Source organism: Triturus cristatus, chromosome 5_2 (assembly GCF_964204655.1).
Source record: "Triturus cristatus chromosome 5_2, aTriCri1.1, whole genome shotgun sequence".
In the NCBI taxonomy this organism is placed as follows: Eukaryota; Metazoa; Chordata; class Amphibia; order Caudata; family Salamandridae; genus Triturus; species Triturus cristatus.
Window position 1 is genome coordinate 870,042,663 of NC_140588.1, and position 21,892 is coordinate 870,064,554.

Consider the following 21,892-nt stretch of genomic DNA (forward strand, 5'->3'; position numbering starts at 1 on the left):
GGCAATATTGAAGAAACACCTAAAATGGCGCCCGCATTTGCACAGTGGATCAAGTATCCCTCCCCTCTATAGACCGTAAATGACATGGTGATTGAACACCTTGAAAAGAGAGTCTGCAGGAAGTCTGTGTTGTATTTGGACGAGCAGTGATAAAGGCAATCTCCGAAACACGTCTGCTCTCTGTAATAAATCATGTATCCTGAAACCCCGTTAGTGCTGACATTTTTAAAAAAGTCAGTCACGTCAGCTGCTGTCTGGAAAAATTCGTAATGATCCGTCAAGCAGGGGCCTAGAAAAAGGGGGGGTCCCAAAATGCTTTTTCTCCATGTTAATTTGCATAGGAAACTTTTGACATGGCTACAGTCCGAACTGCTGAAAGGAATTATACCAAATTTGGCAACAAATTAGCGCTTGGTCCAGAAAGCACTCTTGTTAAATGGTGTGAATCTGTTCAGTTGTTCCTGAGAATTTTAAAGATTTCTCAGATATAAAACTGTGGCCGCAGTGGATCCATGAACCTTCCCGATCTTGTGCCTGAGATCTGATTAGCTGCCCACACTTCCAACCAGGAAGTGTTGTCAGCCATCTTGTGACTCGGTTGAACCGATTCACCCCAAAAAAATTACAAAAATGAAAAGGGGGCAGGCTAGTAACACCCTGCCACGCTAGGCCTGTTCAGGGAGTCCCACAGGGCCAAAAACAGCTATTTATTTTTGTAATTTTCAGCAGAATTCACAGTGGATCCATGAATCCAGGAGGCATGTTTTCAGAGTGGTGGAGAAAGGGGGTGTGGCCTCTCACCACCTCTCAGTAATCCAGCAGTGTGGGAATTAAGGGAGGTAACAGGAGGGCTTGCGGGCCCCTAAGGACCCTCAAGAGCCAAGGGGACTTAATCCTCCAGATAGTAGTGTGCCAGGAGGAACGTTTGTAGAGTGGAGGGGGAAGAGGGTGTAGCCACCAAAAACCTCTCAGCAGACCCACATTGTGGGACTTGCTGGAGGTAACAGGAGTGGTAGTTGGCCCCCAAGGACCCTCAATAGCCAAGGGGACTTCCTCCCCCTAGTAGTAGTGCATCAGGAGGTGCGTTTGCAGAGTGATAGAGAAAGGGGGTGTGGCCCATTTTCAGATCTCAAAAGTCCTGCTGCATGGGACTTACTGGGGGTAATAGGATGATCCCCCAAGGACGTCCTTGGGGGCCAACAACCCCTCATGTTACCTCCAGTAAGCCCCACACAGCAGGATTGCTGAGAAGTTGTCAGAGGCCACGCCCCTTTTCTTCACCATTCTACAAATGTGCATCCTGGCACACTATAAGTTGGGGGATAAAGTCCCTCAGCTCCAGAGAGACCTTGGGGGACAAGAAGCCCTCCTGTAAGTCCTACGCAGCGGAATTCCTGAGAGTGGTCAAAAGCCCAGCCCCCTTTCTTCACCACTCTGCAAATGTGACTGCTAGTTAAAAAACCTTTGAAATTCTGGGTTGTGGCTTAGCTGCGAATCTGAATGGGCGCAGGCTAGAGTAGCTCCGGCAATTCGTGATTCCCTTCCACTAATCCATCCCACAGATCCAGCTCCCGAGTGGCGCAACGACTGCCGTAACTCCTGCTGCCTCTGCTGAGCTGTCAGCCGGCTTCCTGAGCCCGATACCGCAAAGATAGAATCACCCCAATCTGTGGCCTACCCCGGCTCCTGGGCCGGAGGCTACGGTGTGGAACGTGAGTGCGTGGCGACATGCCTGATCGAGTAGCTTGTGGTGAAAGACTGGGGCCAAGGCCTGGGAGCTGACTGGGACGTAGGTGAGTTGTGCTGCAGTCCCGAACCTTGACACAACCCCGTCAGCTGGGCTGGTGTGGCAAAGGAGAGTGGAGTTTTCTCCAACAACCCATGCGACTGCAGAGGTGGGGGCACGCAGTTACATGAATGCCGGAGGGACCCAGCGAGCAGGGCCTGCCTCGAGCCACGTCTGCGGCTTGGGTTTGCCGTGGCTGACCGTGTCCCCTCCTGGACCCAGGAGTGGCGGATCGACGGATCCTCTCCCATGGCGGCACCCTTCACCTGCCTGCTTTGGGGACGGCCACTTGGGTCTCAACTCCTGCCGGGACTAGCCCCAACCTGGACCGAGTGCGACATACGAAGCTGCATACTGATGTATTGGACAGAGGTGGGTGGCGAACTCACAGTACACCAATCTTTCGCGGTTGGGTGCGCGGAGAGGACGCTGACCAGGCCGTGCTGACCGCCTGGCCCCCGGTGCCCCCGGGAGTGTGGGGGTGCTGCCTAGAGCCTGCAGACTCGACTGGTGTGGGCCCTCCAGAAAAGAGACCAATCACCGCTCCGGGGGGACAACACATGTCGGTCCCGACCTGCCAGCTGAGCCAACTTGTTGTGCCTCCATATTGAGCCCACCGGAGGCAGGGTTCTCCTCCACTGTGCGTCTGCGAGCCATTCTGGATTTTGGTGGCCCCTGACCTCCCCCCAGTGGCATTACTATACCTGGGAGCAGAGATCCTTGGAGTCTTCGGCCTCCACAGAGTCCACGAGGGCTGGTGTAACGTTGTGAGTCATGTCGGGGTCCAGAGGCAATAAAACAGTGCAACAAATCAAGCTGGACAGATATACCCTCCCGAAATCAGTGCTTCTGGACCCCCAACACATGGCAAAAACCACAAACAATGCTGAGGGGGGCTCCCCCGAGCTGACTTTTCAGGATGTTGTGGATGCCATATCAGGGTTCAGATTATCCCTTGAACAAAGAATGGCTGCAATCACGACGGAAGTAACACTCATCAGGGCAGACTTAACAAAAATTGGGGAGAAAGTAAAGCAAATGGAGATCACCACCTCCAGCCTGGCCCATGATATATCACAACTACAGCGTGAAATCAGGGACCTAAAGGCCTTCCGAAAATTTACAGAGGATATACTAGATGACTATGAAGGGTGCACCCACCGGAACAACGTACGCATCATTGGGGTTCCAGAAAAAGTGGAAGTGCAGGTAGCAGAACTTTTCGTAAAAGATCTAATACTCACCCACCTCCAGCCTAAGGGTCTGTCTACATTCTTTGTGGTTGAAAGGGCACACAGAGTCCCGGGAGGAAGACCAAAGCCTGGAGCGCCACCTCGGCCAATCCTGGCTAGATTGTTGAACTTCCGCGACCGAGATGTTATCCTTCAGAATGCTGGGGTGGCCCCACCACTTCGCTATGAGAACTCAGAAATCTCTTTCTTTCTGGACTTCACCCTTGCCATGCAGAAGCAGAGAAGATCCTTTCTTGCGGTCAAGAGAAACTCTGTGACAAGGGCGTCAAGTATGCAAAGTTGTTCCCAGCCCATCTCTGGGTAGAAGATGATGCTAAAGCCTGGTTTTATGACCATCCTGAGGGGGCTACTGACTGGCTCAAGGGCTGGAGAGGAGCAGAACACCACAATGCCCGCTGATGGCGGTCCATACCCTAACCCAGGGCTAAATCTGTTGCTAAACTGTAAGATGTATTAAGTGAATCATGAGCCCTTGAAATTGGGCCTTTGCTGTGGTGGGTTGGACTCAAGAGACCCGGCTGGATGCAGATAATTTGTCAGCAGTGTTCCATGTACGTATTTAATTCACTTGTTACCAAAAGTCCCAACACTGGGAGCCTCTATAGTTTCCTGACATAGGGAGGGATCACATTGGCAAAGCCTCTTACCCCCAATTTAACCTATGGTTAATTACATGTTTGGGCAACAGGCACTATGCATAGCTCTTTTGATAGGCAGTTTAAGGCCCAGAGTGCAGGGAAGCAGGATGGGGGGTTGTTGGGCGGGGGCAGAGGGATTATTATTAGTTTTTGTTATGTAAACTGAGTTTCACTGTAAACAAGAGAAAGGACACAACACCTATATTTACCATGTTGGACACACAGATAGAGACAGAAGCTTTAGGCTCCTGAGTCGGAATGTCACTGGTGTGGGGGATAAATTGAAATGTTGCATAGTCTTACAACATATCAAACGGCATTCCCCTGATGTTGTGCTCCTTCAGGAAACCCATCTCGTGGGCAAGTCCTGCAAAGCATTAAATAGATGGGGCTATTGACTAGTGGCACATTCTGGTTTCACCACTGGCTCTAGAGGGTTGGGCATTATGCTTAAAAACTAATTCCCGCTCTCCATACAATCTGCACGGGTTGATGACATGGGCAGATATGCCACAATCTCGGGGCAATGGAAGGGGTCAACCCTTAATCTGGTGAAGGTATATGTCCCGCCCGAACTTCAGAGTCTCACGTTCAAAGATTTGGGCACCATATTGCTATCACTCCTGGAGGGCCGCCTTGTAGTGGGGGGGGACTTTAACTCAGTGGTTTCTAGGCACCATGGGCCTGGTTGACGTGTGGCGAATATACCACCCAGATACCATCCAACACACCGCCTATTCATGCACTCACAATAGTCTCTCCCATATCAATTACCTGCTAGTCCCAGCAACTCAAATCACTAAGATTCAAGAAACTATGCACATGGCGAGGAGCATATCGGACCACTCTCCTATCTGGGCTCACCTGGTCCTGGGTGAAAAGCAGGTAGGGGGAATTGCACCTATCAATCCCTGGTATCTCCGTAACCCTGTGGTCAAGAAGGCACTCTCACAGACTAGGATTTGGACCTGGCTTCATAGGATGGGTTCGGCTCCTCTACACAGAGCCCCTAGCACAAGCCGTGGTAAATAACAAGAAATCAGAGGTCTTTGGGTTGGGCCATGGGACCCGCCAGGGATGTCCGCTGTTGCTCCTTCTTTTTGCCCTCGCCCTAGAGCCCTTGGCAGCGTGGATCCGTTGGAACCCAGTGATAAGGGGATTCAGATGGGCTGCGGGGTGGGAAGACCACATCTCCCTCTATGCGGACGATATCCTCCTTTATCTTGCATCCCCAAAATCATCCTTCCACACCACACTGTTCTTAACATCTTCACAATCTTTGGTAGATACTCCAGATATAAGATCAATTGGAGTAAGTCCCTGATATATGTTCTCAAGTGAAACCCCCCTCCCCACCCCGGGACTGCCCTATACAGACGGTGGAAGCGGGCTTCCAGTACCTGGGTATCTTTATTACAACAGACGCCAAAATCAGATACAAGAGTAACCTGCTTTCCCCACTGCAGAGACATAGGCGGGATGCCGCAATCTGGAAGACGCTCCCGCTCTCGCTCCTAGGGAGGGCAGCACTTTCTAAAATGATGTCACTACCACGGTTCCTCTATGCATAGCAAAATGCTGCAGTTCTGGTCCCAGTGAAATACTTCCGGGAGGTAGTGAGCCTGAAGAGAAACCTACTGTGGGATAAGAGAACCCGTATTGCCCTACAGAAGATAAGTCTTTGTTGATATGATGGCAGCATTGGATTGCCTGACATTAAAAGATACTATTGGCCTGCACACCTGGCGGCGATTAACCACTGCACCTACTGCCAATATGATGACCCTGCTTATAGAATTGATAAATGGCTGTTACTGGGGGGTACCTACAACAGGGCCTTGTATTCTAGACCACACAGGTTCCCCTTGACTGGCCCTACCAAACACTCAGTGCAGATCTGGCATACCACTAACAAAAGTCTGGGATGGGATAGGAAGCTCCCGTTGGCCACAGCTCTATGGGATACGGAACAGTCAGGCACCCTAGGCACCACAAAGGGATTTGATAAGTGGGACCTCATTGGGATTTCAAAAATCAGAGACCTGTGGGAGGGGGGAGAGGTGGTCTCATTTTCCGCACTACGCCAGAGCCATGAACTTTCTGACAAGGAATACTTTCGATATTTACAAATCAGGCATGTGCTCTTGTCGACTCTACCCAGAGGCACCTCCCTCCCGGACTCCTCGCCGCTAGAGGACAGGCTACTTGATGGCTATTTGCCAGAGAAAGTGATATCCTTGACTTACAAGAAGTTGATTAACAACACTTCCGATCCCCTGACACTTTTGAGGCAGCGCTGGGAGGGAGATGGGCTTGAGCTGAATGATGAGGACTGGCAGGAGGGAATAGCGTCCCTGCGAGAGGTGGCGATATCTTCTAGGATGCATCTTGTTCAGTTGAAGGTCCTCCATAGGATCTGTATCACTGGACCTAGTCACGTCTAAATGGGAAAAGTTGATGAGGGCAACTGTAGACAAAAATGTGGCCTGTTGGGGTAATTTGTGCATATAATATGGGAATGTGTATTTATACAGTCCTACTGGTTGAAGATACATGATTGCATGAGTAATGTGCTGGGGGTGGCTATACAGCCAGAAGCTAGGAGATGCCTATTGAATGTTTGGGAGCCCACTGTAAGGATAAGATCTGGGTCACAATGGGTTTAATGGTGGCCAAAAGAAACATCGCACAACTATGGGGAGCGGGAGAGCCACCCAGAATTGAGTCCTGGAAGGCAGACATGGACTGGTGCATGTTCAGGTAAAAGACCGTTTATGTCTCACGCGGGTGCCCCCATAAGTGGTCGTCCATATGGAGTAAATGGAATGTCAACCCAGGCAATATCGGTATCCCTGATAGGGTTACCATACCAGATGACCCGCCTACACCGTAGCCATTGTGATCTAGTATGTAATACCTGTGTAACAACGATCACTTTGAAATGTGTTCTCTCTTTTTTGTAAACTTCAATGGTGACCTGTTTTCTCGTTAACTAAAATGAATTATTAAAAAAAAAAACGTAGAAATTCACTAAAAAACCTAAGGTTACTTGGACTTGATAGTTAGAAATTAGCATTTAAAAGACCTTAGAAATTCACTGAAAAACACAAAGGTTACAAGGACGCTATAGTTAGGAAATAGAATTTAAAAACCTTAGAAATTCACACAAAAAAACAAAGGTTGGAGGGATGTTATAGTTAGGGTCGGATTTTACTCATACACAACCAGAGAAATTCAGCCATTATAGTTAGCTGAGTTAACTATAACTCTTGCCTCCACAATGCACAGCCTCACATAGTACATCACTCATGGCTTGGCCAGTGACATCACTGATGACATCTCAAATGACATCACTGATTGCATCAGTGATGACATCAACCATAGCATCTCTGATGAATTCATTCACACCCTGATAAAAACTTTCATACACCCAGTGCAACTCCCATACAACCATTCACAATCTCATTCACAGCGCCATACCAGTACTTACATACCCATTCACTGATTAATAGATCTATAAGAACATCCACTCACTCACCAATACAGCCACTCATGCACCCAGTCACTCACTAATACAGCCATTGACATATCCACTCATACACCCATACAAATACTCACACACTGTGTGAGTCACCCATAAAACTACTCACATACGTAGACACTCAGCCATACAGTCAATCACACACCCACTTACTTACTCATACAAATAGTAACATGTAGTCACTTATCTATACAGTCAATGACAGAAGCATGGATTTATCCTTATTGCTGCTCTCACATTCATTCACTCATGCATACAGTCACTAATATACCCAGTCACTCACCTATACTGCCTTTCACATACCCAGTTACTTACCCATACTGACACAAGCACTCAATCGCTGACACAGCCCTACAGATACTCACTCACCCATATAGCTTCTCACACACGCACTCACTACCCCTTACAGTCACTGACTCACCCACTCACTCATCCGTACAGGCAGTCACAGATGCCATGTTTTGCTCTTTTATAAATAGCCTTTTTTACATGCTATTGACTGAGGTTTGTACTAGGGCTGATGGGCGTGAGTCATAGTGTGCATTGTGCATTGCACATCATGAACACTGACTTTTGGTGCTTTTTTGATTTTGTGTTTGCTGGACCTTAACTAAGCTTTAACTGTACTTTTAAGTGAATTTCATTGAGTTGTCTATGATTTTCCTCATCCAACTGCTCTGTAGCCGTGCTGCACTACACCAAGCTCTGCACCCAACACTGTAAGGCTGAGCAAAATGGGGTTTGGTTTGAGAGCCTGTATGGCCCTACAGTGGGCTTAAATTACTGTATGCTGAATTCCATACTCATTAATCACACAGGTACTAGGGAATAGGGAATAAGGGAGTGAATTAAACTTGTATTACCCCTCTCTCCTATGTATCTCTCCCCCTTGATATATCTTCTCAAAAAAGTATAAAACCAGCAGAAAGCTAAACCTGCAAATTATCTGCCAAGGTTTGTGTACATTCATCAAACGGTGAAAAAAACTTAAAAAATGTAACTCTTTTTTAATCCTCCCCCTTAAATATGTTCCCCTTATGGACCAGCATGAAATTTGAAATCCAAGTGTAGGCTAAATATGTTGAGTTTCTGCCAAATTGTATGTAGGATCATCAAATGGCATCAAAAGTAATTAGTAAATCAAAAGTACTTTGAACCCACAAAACTTTACCATTCAATCCATTGATCCATGCAAAACTTGAAATAGCATGAACTGGGGGTAAATTGTTAGCAACCTGCTACATGTGATGCATTTTTTTTTTGTCTTACTAATTTTTTATCAATCGACTGGGGTGCCCTGTGGAATATAAAAAGTTTTTGAGCCTTAATTTCTCCAAAACGACTGAACGGATTCACACCAAATCATAAACTGGATGCATTCTGGATCAAGTTCTTGCTTTCTGCCATCTGGTGTAATTCTGTTCAGGGGTTTTGGCTGTAGCTCTGTCCAATTTTCCTATGGAAAATGAATGGTCAGCTGAAATATCCTTTTCGGAAAGCTACTTCTTTGAAAGAGACTATCAACTGTACTCTATTTCCTCAGAACCTTTATAGATGAAGGCACCATGGGGCATATCAACAACAACCGGCGATAATTAATCGGTAAGCGCACTTAGCGCTAGGATAATTATCGCCGGCTAGCGTGGATTTTTATCGCTGAGATAGCGTGCTCTTAGCAACGCTTATCTCAAAAGCGATAAAAATCCTCACGCCAACTGCCTAATGTGAGATTATCGCTGGAAACCCAGCGATAATCTCAAGTTAGCATGTTGATAGGGACTCACAAATTTAGCCATGATATCCACCTTCCATAGGATATCATGGCTAAGTCAGTCCTGAAGCAGGCGTAAGGAAAGTAGCGATAACAGGGGTTATCGCTACTTTCCCTGACGCTATGCTTCATAGCGTGGGGCTTGATGATAGGAGAAATGTCGCTTAGCGACATTTCTCCAGTCATGTCAGGTCAGGAACGCCCACTTTGCATCTCATTAGAGATGCAAAGCTGGTCGTTAGGAATCCCCACGCTAAAGCAAGTTTTCACGCGTTAGCGTGACCTTGCTAATTAGGCGATAAAATTATCGCCGCTTTTCGGCCGAAAACGGCCGCTAAAGCGGCTATAATTTATTATCGCCTCCTTGTAAATATGCCCCCATTTTCCTTAGGGTTGCACTGAAAAAGCACTTCACCTTTGCCATCCTTCACAGGATTTATTATTAACCTGTTTTCTTAATTCACTTCAAATCTTTTCAATGTTTTTTCTGTTTCTGCCTCTTTGAAAAACACAAACAACTGAAACCTTGTGCTTTCAGCAAGAAAGTCGCGAGTCATGTGTTTCCACTCGTCACTAGGACACAGTTCACAAATGGACTCTTTTCTTGAGTACCCCTTCCTGTAAATTAATGCTTTGAAATTCTGTCTCTCGTCAAGGAACTGTGAAATAAATCAAAAATGCCTTGCACATTTACAGAAGGTTTTATTACCCATTTGTGGTCAAAGTAATGGGCCTTCTGCACCAATGTAACATTGAGTGAAAAAAATGCTCTTTCTGTTTTGTCATTTTCTCCCTTTTTAAAATAAAACAACACAGATGGCGCTTGCACCTTCTTATAACACTCACAACTGTAAAATGCACTTTGGCTTGAAAAGGGATTTTGTGGTTTAACATATAAATGTGGACTGCAGATTAGATGAATACTGCTGTTCCGTGGTCCCTGGGAGGTTGCAGTGTTCATTGATATCGTCATGGGCGTCAGTCCATAGGCTATAGATACACTTTGGCATCCCTCATGGGGTCCAGACACATAAACCAAGTAAATAAATATATATACAGAAATTCTGCTCAGCGTTTTAATCTGCAGCTCAAGGAAAATGTGTTTGTAACACCAGTAAATAATGCAGTGCCCTACCCAGTCATTTCTAGCCCAAAACGAAATACCGTATATATTATTTCAGAAGTCAGGTTAGACAGAAGTATGGTGTCACTCACTCGTCACTGTGCAGGGAATATTAGCCAGTGTGTACTTGGCTACTTGCCTGTTAAGATACAACGTTACGGGTGAACATGGCGGCAGCAGACTAGCTGCCGCGGTACTCTGCTCCGAGAATCCTGCAGGGCGTCGGTCTAATGCAGCTTCCTCGCCGCTATTTTCGGACCTTCTAACCACTTTTCAGCACTCTGAATAGTCAGTGATCCCCTGTTTGAGATTGATGAACCGGCTTTGGTAATTCTGACAAAATTTTCTTGTTTCGTTGTTTTTGGGAGTAGAATCTGTCGAGCTGCCGTGCTGGGTTGTCCTCTTTTTACCTCCATGACTCCGAGGTTAGGCGTGGTGCAGCCATTTCTCGAGGACTCGGCCTTAGTAGCTCCGCCGTCAGCTGAAGATCAGCATAGTTTGTGGCCCTGGTCCCGGGCCGCTCTGGAATTTTGTCGTGGGAGGAGACAGTGGAGCTCTCGCCGTGACTTTCAACCTGGAACCTGCATTCACCGGAGCGGCGATATTTTTAAACATCAAGAGGGAAGTAATATTGAGTGTACAGCTGCTAGTTTGAACTCAGTGGAACAGGTTTCGGGTAAGATCCCTGACAGGGAGTTATTTTTTTGTGAAGAGTTTTTCCATGCAGCCGGGAGTTCAGAGAGGCCCCCTTTACAAGTGCCAAGTATTCTCTGCTTTAGAGCCAGGGTGGCGGGGATTAGTAACTCCACGAGGGTCACTACGAGAGCCACTGCTAGAGCCAACGCACGCGCGGTTTACTCCCAAAAGATAGAAATACCCTTGTCTCCTACTAATAAGGGGTTATCTATAACTAAAACCTTGGGAGGAAAAGTTAAAAATAAGGCAGAAAGAAGACGCGCATGCCTAAGCAGAGTGTCCAGGAAGCCCTCTGTTGGGCTAGTTGCTGAGGCTGGTTATAACTCAGTTACAAAGCTGGATTGCGCTAGTGATCTCCAGGGTGGAATAAAAGGGGGCGGTGAGTCCATCGTACCTTCCTATAAAATAAAAACTCCTGAATCCCAGATCCCCTCCAAAACTTCTTCATATTTGCACGTTGAAGTCAAAGCCAAGCATACGAAGAGGTCAGGCAAAACAGCTAAGGTGAATAAATCTGCCAAACCGCCTTTAGATTCCTCCTCAAGAATTACACCTTCACTACGATCACACTTCAAGGTTGTTCCTCAACTATTGGATTTGGCTCAACCTCAACCTCAACTTCAGCTTCAGACTCCCTTTGTCTCCGCCTCCTCGTTAATACCTGCTGATATGTCGGCTGATATGTCGGCTACTTCAGTCGCAGGGGGTTCTTCTGAGCTGTCTCCTCAATCGGTAGCTCTGGTGTCTGGTGCACCCCCGGTTCCATCTGTAAGGGCTTGCACTCCTGCGGCTGACTTATTTTTAGCGTTGGCTCCAGTCCTGGTTGAGAATGTTCTCTCTAAGGCACCTATTGATCCTGGGGAACTCCTTAAGAAAACCAATTTAGGCCTAACCCTCCCAGTTGTTTTACCCCTGCTAGAGCTGGGGCCTTCATCGTCTCCACCTGATGCTTCTGGCATTAAACTTAAAGCTATCCAGATATGGGCATCTTCTGGTGGTGGTGAAATTAGTGGGGTAGTACATCATGACCCTCCAGTCTCTAGCAATTAGGTTCCAGGCGATTTTGACTTGGATAGTCTTGGGGGTGTGGGTATGCCTACTGGAAAGGACTTAGGGCAGGTTTTTGATCCTGCTGTTCAACAGGAGTTCTCGCCTGCCATTGAAGTGCTACACTTGAATCTTAACTCAGGTAGTACTATCAACCTCAAGAGTGGTTTGATTGCAGGCCCTCCTCCTTTAGATTTTCCAGATTCCGCCCTTCAGCACATGTTCACCACTCTCTCAGCGGATATCAAGAGGGGCTTTGAAGAGTCTGCATCTAACCAGCGGGAGATAAGAAACTACTGTGAATCTCTAGATACCAAGATCGACGGACTCTGCATGAGAACAGGAGTTCTAGAAGAGACAGTGGCCAGCATGTCGGTACAACTTGACAAAGCTAAGGAGGAAATTGAGAGTCTTAAGAGAGTTGACACTGCTATCGCTGATAGAATGGAGACCCTTGAAAATAATGCCAGACGGAGTAACATTCGAATTTTGCATGTGCCTGAGGGTAGTGAAGGATCTGACATTAAGCGCTACATTGTCACCCTCTTGAGACACTCCCTTAAATTGGACCAATCTGAGGAGGAATTATCATCTGAGATACAGCGAGTACACAGAGAGCCATTTAGGCGGAACCCACAACGGACAAAACCAAGAAAGATTCTATTGAACTTCCATACTACTCACTGAAAGAACACATCCTCAACCTTGCACTCAAGCAAAAATCCCCGGCAGGGGTGGGTTTTACCTTTCAAATTCGATCCGACCTGTTGAGGGTCACCCTTGAGAGACTGTGGGAGTTAGGTAGCAGAATCGAGGCTTTTAGAAAGCTTGGTGCATCTGTTCAGATGGGGTTTCCTGCTGCCCTTAAAATTATGATCAATAACAAAATGCACAATATTCGTACAGTACAGGCTGCGGACGATCTTCTGAGGTCCTTGGGGGGGGGGGGTTAAGGGCGGTCCTGCCCTTCTTGAGACCTTGTTCTCATTACCTTATTATCTTTGTCTTTGATCTCTTTTGGAAGCATTAATGTAATTTCCCTCTACCTTTTTCCTCTATTTTTCTTGTCCTTAAACAGATTTCATTTACTTCTTTCTGTTTTGTTAGCAAGTTTTACGCGTTCATGGGCAAGTTCTGTTTAACTTAGATAGACTTGGAGGAAAATAATCTATAAGTGGGAAATTGAAAAAAAAAAGGAAGGGGTAAAAAAACCAAAAAAAAAAAAACCTAAAAATGGGAAAAGGAAAGGAGGAAAGGGAAACAAAAGAGTAAAGAGAAGAAAAGGGGAAGTAAAAGAAAAAGGGAAGGAAAAGGGGGAAAAGAAAAGGAAAGAAAACGGGAAAGAAAGGGGAAGAAGAGAAAAAAAAAAGGGGGTCTCTTTCATAAAGGAATTTGCGAGGATTGCTGCTTTATAACTATAGTATAGCACTTAGTTAGCGACGCCCTGTGTGGGCTCGGTAGAGGGTTGGGAGTACCACAAACCGGGTTTGATCCGGTTAGGTAGAATCAGGGTTCCTCATGGGTGGGGGGGGGGTGCTTGGGTCAGGGTTTGGGTGTGGGTGTGAGTGGGTGGCGAGGGCACATAAGCGAAATAGATCCTCATCTTTGTATTGGTTGCAGACATGTCCTTTTTTCATAATGTTGGATAACTTGGCTAAGAATTGTAAGCTTTTTCCTTATAGATTTTATTGCCATGAGTGACCTTAAGATTCTCTCCTGGAATGTTAATGGCCTGCGCACCAAGCCTAGGGCAAATAGAATCTTACAATATCTGCGCGATTCTGATGCGCAGGTCATTATTCTCCAGGAGACCCACTTGGTGGAGAGCGAGATACTTGCTTTGGTTAAAAATAACAGGTGGATAGACATATCCGTTTGCACCTCCCACTCGCTTAATGTGAGAGGTGTATCCATTTTTTTTAAGAAAGCTATTACCACTAGATTGGTTAGTCAGCTGGTAGATCCGGCTGGCAGATGGGCAATTGCTATGGTAGAGATAGGGGGTCTTCGAATAACACTGGTAGGACATTATGGGCCTAATAGAGATGACCCCTCAGTATTGGAATCTTTATTTTCACAGCTTTTGCACTTCCCTGAACCTACTATTATCGCAGGGGATTTTAACATCGTGCTTGATTACGCTCTGGATAAAACGCCATCGAGTCAACAACAAGTCCTCTCTAAATCTAGAGCGCTACTACTTAACTTTATGCAGCAATATGGGTACATTGATATCTGGCGGGTAAGGGCAGGTCAGCAAACTGGTTTTTCCTTTTGGAATTTTAAATATCACCACCAGTCTAGGATCGATTTCTTTTTGACGAGTCGCAATTTGCAAGGCTCCATAAAGAATGTTAGTTATCTCCCTTCCCATTTGTCGGACCATTCTGCAGTAAAGTTAGATCTTGCAGGCATTGTGCAGCTCCCTAATAGATCATGGTCTTTTGATCGCATTTTTCTTTCATCATTGGATGATGTTGCTTATCTAAAATTGGAGACACGTGAATTTATGCAACTTAACATCACTACAGCATCTACGAACACTGTATGGGATGCGTTCAAATGTTTCCTGCGTGGAGCGATTAAAAACAAGATCATATTTCGTAGAAAGCAGTATACCCAGGAAGTAGCTTCTATCGAAGCCAATCTTTTATTAGCGCAGGCAGAATTCGATCTCAGTAGTAGTAGTAATAATTCTAGTCTTATGTCGGCTAAAAAAGAGAAATTGCTGGAGCTCAAAACGCAATTGGCTTCGGTTTTAAGGCAACGCCTGCTTCGCAGATGGGAAGCTAGCAAACTGGCCGAATTTGAATTTGGTGAAGGGGCTGGCAAATTGCTCGCTTGAAAGTCCAGAACTGACCAGGTTCATAACACAATTTATTCTATCAATTCTGGCTCTGGGTCCTTAACGTCGGATGCAGAAATTAGAACGGCATTTAAAGATTTCTTTCAGGAGATCTATCAAGAGGATAAGGACATCTCCCCAAAGTGCATTAGCGAGTGGCTAAACAATATATCTTTGCCCTCGCTCTCGTCAGATCAAAGAGCTTTTCTAGATATGCCAGTTACGGAGGAAGAGGTGGTAGCCGTAATCTGCGGAAATAAGAGTGGCAAGGCGGCAGGGCCAGATGGCCTACCAGTTGAAATATATAAGCAGCTGGTGGAAGAGATTTTTCCTTTTCTTGTTTTGCTTTTTAACCAAATACTACAGGAAGGGGCACTTCCTCCTAGCTCCTGGAATAATGCCTCTATCACTTTGATACTCAAGTCTGACAAGCCCCCAATAGAGTGCGGATCATATCGTCCAATTTCCATTCTCAATGCCGACTATAAAATCTTTGCCTCTCTTTTGGCTGTGAGACTGGGTAAGGTTGCTCCGGATATTCAACATCTTAACCAGAAGGGTTTTGTAAAGGGTCGCCAGCTCTTTGAATTAACCTATGATCTGGTGGGAGCTATAGATATGGCTACTGCTAACTCTTTACCATTTGCTATCCTCACGTTGGACGCCACCAAGGCATTCGACAGAGTCAACTGGTTGTACCTGTCGGGCGCCTTGGCCAAGTTCAACGTGGGTGAAGGTTTCTGCAGAGCCATACGACTTCTATATCAGAGTCCATCGGCATCTGTTCTGGTTAATGGGGGCCTATCCGAGTCCTTTAACATCACAAGAGGAACGCGGCAGGGCTGCCCTCTATCTCCCTTGCTTTTCGATCTCTATATTGAGCCCTTTGCTCAGATATTACGGGATAATGATACCATCAAGCCCTTTAAGTTCAAAGCATGGGAGAAGAAGGTGGCCCTGTATGCGGACGACGTTATGATCTTAACATCAGACATCAGTACTGCCTTTCCCACTGCCATCAAGCTAGCCCTTGAATTTGGGAATGTTTCGGGGTACGAGGTGAATGCCTCAAAAACCGAAATTATGGCTTGGAATACGGATATGACTGGATTCACCGTACCACTTAGCACAAGTTTGAGATATTTGGGGCTAAGAATCGTTAAAGACATAGTTAATTGCGTCTACTAATCTATCTGTGGTAGCTAAAGAATGTCGGAAACTAATGGATGCTTGGGGACACCTCTCCTTGTCAGTTCTGGGACGTGCAAATCTGGTCAAAATGTCTATATTGCCAAAATTCACGTTTTTATTTAATACAATTCCACTATATTTCGATAAACTTTCTTTGACCAAGTTACAGGCCAACATTAGTTCATTCATCTGGAAAAAAAAGAATGTCAGGATTGCATGGAAAAAAATCAGGCGGCGTCGTGAGAAGGGGGGATTGGCAGGACCTGATCTACAGATCTACGCATGGTCTTTCCAGTTATCCCATGCCCGCATGCTCTTAAAATGCCATCTGATCAGGGGGTAGGGACAATGTTTTCGATTATGTTGGAGGTTGAAGGAATTGGGCAGTCTGGTTTTTTATTTAAGTTTGGTGATCCCAAGTACTTTAATACGGTTAAACTCAAGGTGTTACAGAGTTTTGCCAAAACTTGGTTTAACATCAGATCATCGATTAAATTGGGATACTATTCAGACAGAGCACACATTTAGGATTTACCGGTGCCCCCCGGCCTGGTCGAAGGATGCACTATCAGACCCATTGAAAGAGGCGGGCATATCAGTTTGGGGGCACCGGTTTACTGAAGGGGTGTTGCTTACTTGGGAATTCTTGAGTAATAAAATAGGTCCCAATTTTTCTAGATTTAAATTTCTTCAAATATCAAGCTGGGCACAGGCTCTTCATAGTCAAAATCCTTGTTGTAAGAATTTTCTTGTTGGGGGCAGTAGTCAACTGGTATCTCTTTTATTGGACAAACCACCTATCTTAAAAGAGATCTCCCTGTGGTATAACTCAATACTTGAGGAGCTTGACGGGGAATTTAATCTACCTGAACAACTCTGGGGCCCTGTGAATCTAGCTGTAATCTGCATGATTTTTGGATAAAATCCTGCACAGTAATGTGGGACGTAGTTAAGCCAGCTTGGCTTCGAAGAAATCACTTATTTACTATACATAGGGCATACTACTCCCCACAGAGGCTGTCCAAGTTTTCTAGAGGTGCTCAGGTGTCTTGTCCCCGATGCGGTTTTGTATCTGCTTCTGACCCCCATATGTTTTTTGAATGCCCCCAACTGTCATCCTATTGGGACGCCTTTGGCAAGAATCTTACATCTTCCTTGGGTTTTCCAGTCATTATAGATCTCAAGATAGTAGTCTTCGGAATTCTTGACTTGGTTCAGAGTGCAGTCAATAATCTTATTTTTTACTGTATGCTGGCAGCACGTAGGGAAATTTGTAAACGTTGGAAAGAAGCTGATCCCCCTACTTTATCTGACTGGTGTTTATCAATCTTTCAAATCTCGAAACTTGATCTGGCCAGGACTGGAAATCCTAGGAAAAGAGCTTTTTGGTTGTTGCTAGATTGGATTGTGTAAGCAGCGGGGTTTATTTATTTTTTCTCTTTTCCCCCCAGTCCGATGATTATCTAGCCATGACACAATCGTTTTGCTACTTTACGTAACTTCTACCTGCCTAAATGGTCAGTTCTGGCAGCATTAGCAGTTGCCGGCTTAACAACTTGGCTCCGGGCTGTACATGATATTGGCTATTGCTTTAGGGCTGGGCCCTCCTCGATCAGCCGCCATCCCTTACCAGTTTTATCACTGAGTCTGCTTGCCTTCTATCTCATAAGCCCGCGTTGCCTTGCTTGTACAGCTAGGCCTTTGCAGTCATGACATAGATGCGGACAAAAAAAAAAAAAGAGATACAACGTTACGGTAAATACAGCAATTTAAAAAGAGGGTTCACCTCCCGGATGAAAGAGTGTGTGACGTGGTTCTCTTTGTGGCTCTCCCAATTTCTATCTCTCCCTTCGCCCCAAATGTCCTCCTGTGTATTGATAGACAGGTAGATTGAGGTGAAGGGCTAGCCCTGTGAGGGATTGGAGGTTGGCTCCTCTGTTGAGGGAAAGAGAGACAATGATAAGGGAAAGGAGGAATAGACAGAGATCCATCACCTACAAACTTGGGTTGGACTCGGGGGTAGGGGCTCTGTGGGGACGTGCTCCTACAGAGAGCCAGAGTGGTGAAGACAAGCATCCCCAGAGCGATGGAGGGCAGGTAGATATACATGAATGTGCTGCCTGGTTTGATAGATGAGCTGCAGTGCATCCAGTAATCAGTGCCATATATATATAAGTGGTTGTTGGTGGGGCCCGATTTTGGGGACCAGCACTTATTTTTCCTCATAAGACACAGCCAAGACCAAGAGAGATAAAAATAAACGTAGGGGAACGAAGGCAGAAGTGAAAGATAAAAAAAGCTTCACAAAGGAAGAAAGCACGCACCTGCAAATGAGAGCTAAAGAGGTATGGGGTGTCGGGTAGTGGATTAAAGAGGCATTGGGTGGATTCAAGACCACCCCTTTTGTACACCGACATTTAATGCGCCTGGCTAGGACTTCTGAGCAGAGCTTAGGTCACCGGCACTCATTCTTTTACAAATTATTAACTGGCCGTGGAGTACAGTCATCCACCCACATTTTCAGCTTAGCTGCTTGCAGGAAACTCTGCATACATAATTATGATAGCCACGAAAATGTGTGTCCGATAGTGACAGGTCATTCTAAAATGTTAAATGGCATCCCTGAAATTATAAGTAAAAACAACATTTCACTGCAGAAGTTTATTATTCAAATTTTAATTAGAGAGGCATTGGTTTACTTAGATATATTTGGGTAAACAGAACAGACAATGAAAACAAAATGACTGTTTTTAAATATGACTTATAGGATTGTGTTAGGTGCTAAGGTATGGAAATAAAAACACGTTTTACACACTTGTATCACGATTATCAGAAGCTTCGATACTTTTTTAAGGCATGTTGGGGCATATTATCAAGGGCCCAAGGGCAATATCGCCACTTTAGCGGCACTTTTTGCCACTAAAGCGGCGATATTTTCATCGCCCTATTAGCACGCTGTCGCTAACAGCTGTTAGCGACAGTTTACTGGCAATAGCGCCCATATTTTGCCGCTTTGCATGTCAGCGATGAATATCACTAATGACATGCAAAGTAGGCGTTCCCTTACATCTCTCCATGGAAATCCGCGCTGACACGGCAGCGCAATATTAGCAAGCCTCGAGCAAACCCACGAAGCGATAAAATAAACCGCGCTAACCGCGGTTATCGCGGGTTTGCAACGCCTGCTTTGAAACTGACTTAGCCATACTTATCAGGGCAGGTGTGGACTGTGCAGCTGAGGCAACGGGGCATATCATCAAGGAAAAGCGATAAATATCGCATTTCCTGATTTGCGCTATTCTGTTTGACGCCGCTATCGCAGGATTTGATCGCCGTGGAGATATGCATTGATAATAACGCGACATCTCGGCGATTGAATCCTGCGATACGCGGCGTTAAACAGAATCGCGCAAAGCAGGAAATGCGATATTTATAGCGTTTCCTTGATAATATGCCCCGTTGTTCCACAACCATTTTGATGTTTTTGTGTGCCATAGGTATCATCAAAAAAGATAATATGATGCTTTCAGAAAGCGATGTGAAAGTTGGCAGTGAGAAGGAAACAAAGAGAAGCAAGATGAACCTTTCAACAATCGAAGTCAAAGCAACCCCGCTGCCAACCTCCCAGGGAGTCCATAATGACAGTGTTTCCTGAAGGAAGCCGCGGCCACAGAATCTTAACAATCCGACATATTTCATAATTTATACCCCGTCCACGCCAAAGACAGGGAGGATTCCTTCCTGCATGAAATCCCAGCAAGTGGCACCTCATTAAACAAGACCTTTACTTAATCTAGCTCAGAAGTCATAAAAGGGGAAGATTTCACACGAAGCTACTGTACAACAATGCCTGGGGGCTTCGGCTCAAAGGTTCCCTGCACAATGAGCGAATTAAGCAGCGCAAGTGATTAACCACAAAGAAGTTATCATTTGAAACAAGATCAGAAATGTCGCCAAATTTCAGAGCGATTGTCTTTTCATATTTTAAACTTAAAAGGAGTCAATTTCCTGTTAATTTGAGTGTCTAATGGTGCAATTTGGAAGCGTAATGACAAAACTGTAACATGAACTGGGAGGGCAGCGGTTTCATCTACAATGTGATATTATTGATAAAAAGAACGTAAGCACTGTGAATGTGAGACAGTGACCTTTACTACAGCTAACGTTTTATTCTGATGGGTGTCGATGAATACCATACTGCCTTCAGCATAGAAAATATTGAGGAGAACATGTCTTCCTGTCTAGGGAAAGGCTTTTCAGGCACGGCTTTCGCTGTGTTTCAGACAGCAATTAAATGGCCAGCTTCTTAGCACTTCTTAGTGACAAAAAGTGTCTGAAAGACCTTAAAGATCAAATTACCGTTTGCTGAAGTCAATTACTGCTCTCTTTACATTGCTTGTAAAATGAACCGGTGAAATTCGATCAGTCAAATTGTCTTCACAGAACAGGAGGGCTGAGCATGACGAAGTGAGTTTTTAGATTTCACCTTTTCCAAAATGAAATACAGGAGTGGAAGGTACTGTGCCGGGCCTGTCCCCTCAGCCAATGGAAGGCGCAAATGCCACTTGTAGTGGTGGGTATCTGCACCTGTGAATGCTTAGGGGCAAATAAAGCAGAATTAGCACGGATGCAGCGTATTCAGAACTCGGCCGCCAGAGCAGTGGTTGGCCTCCCACGTAGGTGCTCGGCCAGAGCTACCATCCGCAATCTGCACTGGCTGCCAATTGAATCCCGCATCCATTTTAAAACCCTCACCACGGCATTCAAAATTCTTAACTCGGACTGCCCTGAACTCCTACGCCCGCTCCTTGTTCCCTACACCCCTCAGCGTACTCTACGCTCTTTAGGACAACACCTTGTGACAGTCCCCCGTTCCAAGCTGTGTAGAATGGGTGGACGTTCCTTCAAGGTCTTGGGGGCAAGATTGTGGAGCTCCCTGCCTCTACACATCCGCACCCTAACCAACTTAACTGCCTTTCGGAAAGAATTAAAAACGCATCTCTTTTCCCTTATCTAGTCCTCTGTTGGTTATCCTCCTTCACCCCTCAGGTACTGGTTGGGTTAGCGCCGGGACGCCCCGTTGCTGGGGCAGCTGTTTGCGCTTTAAAAAACTGGATAACATAACATAACATCTGTTCTCTATACGCCATGCTCATGCCACCACCGCGCCATGTTTAGAGCACATCCTCAAACCTTGTGCACCTCACTTAACACCTCCTATGTAGGTCAATCAAAAAACAACACACTGAAAGGGCACCCAGGATCCCACTGCACATCAGCCCTAGGCGACCCCGTTAGCAGTACGAAGTACGAAGCCCCACGACAATCCCACAATAAACTACAGTGCAATCCAGCGAAATTCCGAATTTGATCAAACTCCCGTAGAAGTAATTTGAATTATAATATGGTAAAAAGTGACTAAGGGTAGTTTGGGGATAAAGGTGGGTCCCGACGCCATGTTACTGAAGCTAAACTTATCAAGTCAAATCGTAAAAGATAATCCCTAAAATGCGAAACATAACACAGGTAATTGTCAGAAATGACTAAGATAAAGAAATATAAAAGAAAATTCACTCAGAAATGGCTATAAAGAAAATAATTCTGAGCAGTAAAGAATCAACAGGCTGAGCATCATGTATTAATGAAACCGCTTAACAAGGCCCATTTTCATAAGATGGTACATCACAGAGAAACCTTTTCCTTTTTTTGTGCACATTTTTGGTCTGCCTTTTTTTGTTTTTAGGTGTTAGTCAAGACCGTTTGATTTTACTATTATTATGTATGTATTATTTCTAATTATAGGGGCTTCGGTGAGCCTTCTTCATCTTTGGTCAGTTGCTGTGTCATTAACATTTTTCTCCCCCCTCTCTTATTACATCATACAACATGAGATATTAGGCCAACTACCGCATACCATTGGACAATGGGTCAGCCCACTTCAGGCACTGGCTAACCTCACAGAGTGCCGTCATTCTGCTCTTTCACAGGGAACACACCTGCA